This window comes from Arachis hypogaea, chromosome 14, assembly GCF_003086295.3.
Source record: "Arachis hypogaea cultivar Tifrunner chromosome 14, arahy.Tifrunner.gnm2.J5K5, whole genome shotgun sequence".
Taxonomy (NCBI): domain Eukaryota; kingdom Viridiplantae; phylum Streptophyta; class Magnoliopsida; order Fabales; family Fabaceae; genus Arachis; species Arachis hypogaea.
In genome coordinates, this window is record NC_092049.1 from 77,468,295 (window position 1) to 77,477,435 (window position 9,141).

Sequence of the window (9,141 nt, forward strand, 5' to 3'; positions counted from 1 at the left end):
ATTTTTGCTTGTGGTGCATCAATCATGCAAAATAGAAAATGACACCATAAGATGAGAAAATACAAAAGCAAGGAAGCATACATTGTTGGAATGAGGTAAATCACTAGGAATGAGTGAGTGAATTAGTGTGACATTAAGAAATATTAGGTATGTGAATTCTAAATTGCGCAGTTTAGAACAGACATTAGCATGAAAGCTATGTCATTAAAGAAGCATGCACTTTACTCATTCTAGTATGCTTGAGATGCTTTAAGTAAGCTTGTAAGGTAAAACAAGCATTAAAGAAGCATGAGAGCATTCAAGCTAAAAGCCTATGGATGCATATGATCATGAAGCACAATGCATTAAGATAAATGCTCAACATCCAATATCAAGAAATTGCCAAATCGAGGGAAAGGATTGAAATTACATGGTGGCCAAATCATGCAATTCAAGAAGAGTTACAAGCTCGAAGGCAATTCTCATCACTTGGTATTCTTAAAAGGTAAGCATGAAAAACTCAAAACCAAGTAGCAAAATATAACCTCAACAATAGAATCCAACAAAGATTATAAACATAATGATGTTAAGATAACATCCCTTTTTAATACTCAGCAGTAATTATTGGTAAACAAGATTAACAATCCAACACTTACAATGAAAAAGAGAAAAATAAATGAAAATTAAACTAACTAACTAATCAACTAACTAACTAACTAATTAACTAACTAAAATAAATGGTTATCAATGGTGTTTGGGAGTGTTGGATGAGGGTAGAAGAAGGGAAGAAGAAAGGAGAAGGAAAGAAATGGAAAAAGGAGAAGAAAAGAAATGTGTTGAAGGAAGGACATCCGCGCGTATGCGCGCATGGCGCGTGCGTGCGGATGGTGGTGCAATGGACACGACGCGTACGCGTACATGGCGCATCCGCGTCGATATCTTATTTCGAGAGTGGCGCGTATGCGTCATGTGCGCGTACGCGCGAGTTGGTTTGTGCGAAAGGCACAATGCTAGCACAGCGTTCGCACAACTCTCGGGTTTTTGGCTTGGGGGCAAAATTTCTCAATCCACGCATACGCGTACATGGCGTGTGTGCACGGATAGGCGAAAATGCTTGATGTGCGCGTACGCGCGCAGTGCGCATACGCGCGGATGGTGCTATGTTTTTTTTTTATTTTTTTTAATTTTTTTCTATATTTTTGCACCAATCCAAGCATTCCAAACCTCCAAACAGCTACCAAAACACCATAAAATCTTATTTAACATACTAAACTACCAATTATACTTAACAAATCAACCAAAAATATGAACTTAAACTAATTACTAATATGTACAAAAAGAGAGAATGAAAAGAAGTTACCATGGTGGGGTGTCTCCCACCTAGCACTTTTGTTTATTATCCTTAAGTTGGACTTATGGGGAGCTCCTCTCAAGGTGGCTTGTGCTTGAATTTATCTTGGAACTCCCACCAATGCTTGGTTCTCTATTGTGTCCCAAGATTTCTTATTTGTTGCACCAAGTGTTAATGGAGTTCTTTACAAGCTTGGGGCTCCCAAAGTTGATCCTCTTCTTGTAATCTGGGATCCCACACTTTATTTTCACACCCGTCTTGAGTTTGATCATTATTATTAGTCCATTCGGGTGGTGTGACCTTAGAATTCTCATTTAAGTGGCCAAACATGCTCCTAGACCCAAGCGATTTAGCTCTATACCAACCCTTACAATTAAAATTTGAACATGCAACCATAATGAGCCTAGAATAATGTTTCCAACCACTAGCCATCTCCCTTTTACTCTTAAAGCCACAAATATGTCTAAGTTGACCATCCGTCTCTAGCAAACCATATTCAAGGGGAATAATAAAGCTTAAGTATAAGGAATTTACCCACTTGAATGAAAGAATGGATGGTGATGGCTTGGGAAGAGGTATTTCCAATGTCTTTGCAAGCTCTACTCCCTTATATTCTTCCTTGATTGCCTCCACCTCTTCACAAACTTCTTTACTTTCAATCCTTTGTTCATCAATTTCTTCTAACTCTTCTCCATCACTCAAATCATAAATGGGAGGAAGAGAAAAATCTACCTCCACATTGCTTTCCATCTCATTGGGAGAAGGTTCTTCAAATTCAAAGGATTCACCACCAAGAAGATTAGATGCATGATCTTCATCACCAAGGGAGCTCAATTCTTGCTTCATTCCCTCCAAGTCTTCATTCAAAAATTATTTTGGAGGTTGTGCACATTCCTCCTCAACAACAAGTTCAATCTTCTTGGAGAGGTTCTCTTCAACTCTAGGTTTCCAAGGAGGTTCCGCATCTCCTAAGTCTTCAACCATTTCTTCTTCTTCTTCAATGATTATAGGCTCTTCCAATTTCTCTAATACAAAATAGCATTCCTCATCACCCACTGGAGTTTCCAATCTCTCCTTCATGCTATGTTTTTCAATTAATTCTCCACATATAACCATGGGGGTGCTTTGAGTGCTCAAGCATTGGGAGGCTAAAATGCTTATTACCTTGGTCAAGGTAGCCACAAATTCTAGTGTCTCTTTTTGCATTTCTCCTTGCCCTTGAATTATAAGGTCAAGGATTTCATCCATTGAGGATTGGGGTGGATAAAAAGGTTCATTGTCTTGGAGAAAGGATTCATAATAGGAAGGTGGTTCTTCTTGGTAAAGTGGTGGTGTATATTGAGGTGGTTCTTGGGAGTAGTAATCTTGGAATGTTGGCTCCACGTATGGCTCATGTGGTTCAAAAGGAGGTTGGTATGGTAGATATGGATTATGGTCATATGGGGGTGCTTGGTGAAAAGAGGCTTGTGAGTATGGTTGAGGTTCATGTTGAGGATATGGTTCATAGGAATATGGTGATGGTTCTTGAAAGTCACAAAGAGATTCACCATAGCCATTGGATTGGTATGCATCATAGAATGGCTCTTCTTCATAGTGCATTGGTGGAGGTTGTTGCCAAGAGGATTGATCATATGCATATGGCTCCTCCCACCTTTGATTGTCCTATCCTTGATACACATCCTCATTGTAGCCCTCATTTCCTACAACATAGTTAGAACCAAACTCAAAGCCAAAGTGAGAATTCATAATGAAATGAGAAAATAAAATTCAAAAGCTAATAGAAAAATAATGAAACAAAGTCCTAAACTAGCAAAGACTAGCAAACAATCCAAAAATCAAGCTATTTACAATATTCACATATATACAATAACCAATAACACAACACCATTGCAATTCCCCGGCAATGGCGCCATTTTGATGAGAGAATTTTTGTGTGGTTTAGAATTTCACAATTGAGATTCTCGTTGTAAGTATAGTTTCTAAACCAATCAATAATCCTTTCATACAAAAGATTATTTGTCACTACAACAAACCCCTAAATTTATAAACCGAAGTATTAAACATCGGGTCGTTCTCCCTAAGAATTACAATAAAGTGTCTTGTTATTGGTTATGGGTTGTATTTTGGGGTTTTGGGATAAGAGACATGAAATGTAAATGGCAATGAAAATAAACTAACAACTAAAAAGGTCTTGGCAAGGTTTGGTGGTCAAGGATTTCTATCCTAATCACTAACCACAACATGAGAATTAGCAAGGATCAATTCTACTAAGTCAACTCCTAACTAATAGTAGAGAAAAGTCAAGTGAGCTATATCAATCCAAGTCCATAAGTCCTAGTTCTCCACCAAATCAATTAGTGAGATCTAGAGTTAATGGCTCCCAATCGTCAATCACTTGGACATTAGTAACTCAAGGGTTCCTAAGTTACCTTCCCAAGCCAAGAGTATTAAATTCTACTCTAAAATCCAACCAAGCATTTCATCAAACACTTGGAAGGTATAAAAGGAAAGCATAGTAAAATTGCAAGGAAAGTAAATCTACACTACTCAATTGCAAGGAATTAAACAATAACAAATCAAATGAACAATAAAGGAACATGAAAATAGAAGAAACAAAAGTGCATGAACATAAAAGTAAAGAATTACAAGAATTAAATATTAAACTAGAGAGAGGAAGGTAGAAGAAGAAGAATTGCAAAAGAAAAAGTAAATCAAAGCATGAAATTAACCTAGATCTAAGAATTCCTAATCTAGATCTAAGCTACTCCTAATTCTAAAGAGAAGAGAGAGCTTCTCTCTCTAGAAACTAACTAAAGCATCATAAAACTAAAATAAAATTAAACTAATGGCTAGATGTCTCATCCCTCTTCAATCCTTGGATTAAATAACATCAGAAATGAGTTGGATTGGGCCCATAAGGCTTTAGAATTCGCTGGCCACTAATTTGCTTTTAATGAATCACGTGCAAATCGGCGCGTACGCGTACATGCCGCATGCGCGCCCCCTAAACGTGATACAACTATGGCAAATCTTATATCATTTTGAAGCTCCGGATGTTAGCTTTCCAACACAACTGAAACCACATCATTTGGACCTCTGTAGCTCAAGTTAAAGTCGATTAAGTGCGAAGAGGTCGGCTTGACAGCTTTTGCGATTCCTTCATTTCTTCATGAGTTCTCCATTTTTACATGCTTTTCCTTCATTCCTTTGATCCAATCTTTGCCTCCTAATCCTGAAATCACTTAACAAACATATCAAGGCATCTAACGGAATCAAGGTGAATTAAGATTAAACAATTAAGGGCCTAAAAAGCATGTTTTCACTCTTAAGCACAATTAAAGGAGAATTTACAAAACCATGCTATTTCATTGAATAAATGTGGGAAAAGATGATAAAATCCTCTAAATTCAACATAAGATAAACCCTAAAAACGGGGTTTATCAATCTCTTGATGATATTCCTAGCCACAATTAGGATAGTCAATTGGTGATGGTGAGTAATATCCCATAAAATTTGTTTGATCACAAGATGAGTTGAACTCCAATTGAATTTTGTAAAAAACATCACCAATTAAAATCGAAATTCATGTCTCAGATGAGATTTGCTTAGTGAGGCAAAAACACAAACACCTTGGTTTCAGCAGAAAACAGAAAATTAAAAAGGACAAAAACAAAGAAAATGCTTAATCTAGACTTCTCACCCACTTAATCATTGTCGATCTATATCAATCCCTAGCAACGGCGCCAAAAAATTGATGGGTGAAAATTAGATTTCCACACAAAACTCACTGGCAAGTGTACCGGGTCGCATCAAGTAGTAAAAACTTACAAGAGTGAGGTCAATCCCATAGGGATTGATGGATCAAGCAACTTTATTGAGTGATCAATTTAGTCAAGCAGACAGTGATGAATTGAATGAGAATTTAAGTAGCAGAATGTAAATGACAAGAAATTTAAAGTGCAGAAAGTAAATATGACAAAATCTTAAAGAACAAGAAATGTAAATTGCATCAAATGTAAAGGGAATTGGGTGCAGGGAATTTAAAGGAAGCAGTAAATCAGAACTCATAATGATTGTAGAAGAATTAAATTGTAGGAAAAGTAAATTTGGATCTCAATAATCTCAAATGTAAAGTTGCAGAAAGTAAAATTGCAGAAAAGGAAATTGTAGCAGAGAAGTGTAAGAAATGGAAATTGCAATAAGCTGAATTGAATTCCGAAATGTAGAGAGTACAGAAAAATAAAAGTGTATCAAAGAGAGCTTCCTATCCTACTCCTACTCCTACTGCTACCTACTACTACTGCAGCCTAACTGATCTCCTCCTAATGAAATGAAACTGATGCCTTTATATAGGCTTTACAAAATGAAAATGAAATTAAAATTGAAAACAGATTACAATTCAAATGAAATTCCTAATCTAGCTTTTTCTTGTGCCTTTGAGTCATGTTAATGGGCTTTTCTTGCTTTAGGGCTTCAATGAAATGGGTCTTGGGTGTTGCCTCTAGGGGAGCATTCAGTTCACAAAATGAGCGCCCCGTTCATTTTCGTGCGTGCTTCTCTTTGGTGCACAAAATTTCTTCCTTAGCACTCTCTTAGTGAGCGCCAAGTGAGCGCTCCTAGTATGTACGGACAGCAAAGCTTTTGCTCCAAGCTTGAAAATCCACGAAAAACTTGGCTTACTGAGCGTGGCGCTCACTTTGGTAACGAGCGCTACTCCAAATGTGTTTTTGGGCTTTAAAGATGCTTATCACTTGTACTTCAATTTCATGCCAAATATAGATTATTATATATCGTTAGAAATCTCTAAATGTCAGCCTTCCAACGCAACTGGAAGCGCATCAATTGAACATCTGTAGCTCAAGTTATGGTCCTTTGAAGAAGGCATGATCGTGCTGTCAGGGGTCGCTGGTTTTCTTCCTTAGCGCTCTCTTAGTGGGCACCAAGTTAACTTAGTGAGCACTGTTTGGAGACCAAAGTTTAGCGCCAGCTTCTGAGGCCCAAACTTAATGTTCACCTCATACTATTATATATCGTTGGAAAGCTCTGGATGTCTACTTTCCAATACATTTGAGAGCGTGATATTCAAAGCTCTACATCTCGAGTTATTCTCCTTGGAAGGTGAAGAGGTCAGCTGGCCTTACTGCAGGTTGATACTATGTTCATCTTTGTACTTTCGGGGTAAGTTTTCTCCCTCAGATGTAGTGTCCACCATGTAGTGCCATATATGCCTACTTTCCAATGCCACTTGAATCACCTCATTTGGAGTTTTTTAGCTCGAGTTATTCTTGTTGGAGTATAAAGAGGTCAGGGTTGCAAATCCTCTTTGCTCCTCCTTGAGTCTGTTTCCAACTCTTTTGCCTCCTTGGGAGTATGATTATTCTTTTAGTGCTTTTTATTGCTTCTTCTTCTATTATTTCCTACAAAGTTTATAAAATTAAAAGATCAAAAAAATACCATTTAAGAACAAAATTATTCAATATTTAAGCACTAATCATCAATTTCTTGTATGAAAAACCATAGAAAAACATGACATGATGACATGTCATCAGTGAGCGCCACGTTGGTTCTTCAAGCGCTGCCCCTTTGGTGTGCATTTTTCTCTTCCTAGCACTCTCTTAGTGAGCGCCGAGTTACAATATTGAGCACTCCTAGTATGTACGGATGGCACAAAGCTTGCCTCCCAAGCTGAAATTCCTGAAAATGCTCACTTAGTGAGCTTGGCGCTCACTTTCCAAGCTTCCCTTTCAATTAATGTTTCCATGATTTAACGTAGCGCTCTCTTGCTTAATGAACGCTTGCTCTCTTGCTTTGTTCATGAATTTGATGGTGTTACTAATGTATTGCATACTTTCATTTACTTTATTATATTACTTAGTAATGCCAATGCATTAACGTAAAGCTTGATTTATTCATTGCCAATTGGAATTAGTAATAAATGTTTCATCCATGCATGCATGCTTTAATTAGAAATTCATGGTAATTCATGTATAAGATATTAATACTAATGTATCATGTTACTAATGCCAAGGCTTCATGGTCATGGGCCACGCTTTTAAAAGCATGGCCTAAGGTTCCAAAGCGTGCTCAAACTTCAAAGTGTGCCCCCAAAATTCTTCTTTCCTCTTTTTGAGTTTAATTTGTGTTTTTTTTGCTTCTTTTTTCACTTATTTCCTACAAAGTTTATAAAATCAAAAAATCAAAGAAATATACCATTTAAGCACAAAAGCATTCAATATTTAGGCACTAATCATCAATTTCTTGTATGAAAAAGCATAAAAAAACATGACATGATGACATGTCATCACAACACCAAACTTAAACCTTGCTTGTCCCTAAGCAAGAAAAGAATCATGCAGTAAATTTTGACAAACCAAGGTGGGAAGAGTAGCAAGTTAATGTTCATGGTTGGCTAGTTTTCTATGCATGCTACAATCACAAAAGAGATGTAAATGATTGATGCTTCTATCTAACTCATTTTATGAAATCTTTTTCCTTATATTTCTTCCTTGAAACAAGCTTCTACATTCTCTTATTAGCTTCTCCTTTTTGGGTGCTTTACCCCATGAGTTGATAACAAAGCTACGATTCTAAATGCTTTGTTTTCAAGTATTACCACTTGATACATAAGCACCACAAGCATTTAAATTAGAGGATTTTATTAAGCTCATTTGTTTCTTTTCTTGACTCTAATCATCGTTGCTCAGAACCTTGAGCTTTGAGGGAGTGCTTTTGCACTTGAGCCTAACCTTGACTCTAAGTGTTTTGTTTTCAAGATTTTTGCCTGATACATAAACACCACAAGTACTTAACAATTGAATTGTCATTGGTACTCAGAGCCTTCAGCTTTCTCATTCTTTCCCTTTTGCTTTTCTTGCCTTATTTTGCATTTGCTTCTTCAAGGTTTTCATGATATCAAAAATTTTATAAAATGTCCTAGATGAAAAATTCAATTTAATAAAATCTAATGCAATTGAGCAACAATTAATCATACTAGCCTTCCAATACTTGTATGCCCATGCTAAGTTCTTCTTTAATGCCTTGTTTGTTTATGATCATGGTACTTTACTGCTTTGAACTTACAAAACTCAAGTTGGTAGTCATAGTGGCATAGCAACATGTTACAGATCAAAATTCAGGCTATGCTTATTCATACACACATGTAAACAGAGAAGATAAAGACAATCATGCAATTCACAGTGCTGGAAATAAGTAGGAGGAGAAAGGAGCGTTACCACCTTGTGGTTCATCTTCCTTGTTATTGTCCTTTTCCTCCTATTCTTCCTTTTTCCATACCAAACTTAGAATGCTTGCTCATCTTCAAGCCACAATTAGAACAGTGGTGATGGGACTAAGATTGATCATGAGTGTCTTACACAATGAAATGTTAGTAGTACATGTGTTTAAGCAAGCAAAATTAAGAATAACCATCAAGGCACAGGAAACAGAGACATTGTGATTGCAAACATATGAGGGTGTGCATGATACATTGCATAAAAATATAAGTGGCACACCAAACTTAGTGTGACACTTTCACTTGGAATTAATGCAAGTATCCAGTATGGATTAGAAATAAATTTGTGTTGCATAGCGACACCAAACTTAGAATGCAACCATATGTCAATTTATTTGGGCTAATGCTGCTATATGTTAAATACAATTACCAAGAGAAGACTATGTCATGAATAAGGATTTCTTGGTGAGGTATTTAACAAAAACAATTAAGGAGAAAAATAAATGAAAGCATTAAAAATAAAGGAATGACTAAAACAAAGATAATAATAAAAATGTTAAACCAAAAGAAAGATAACTTT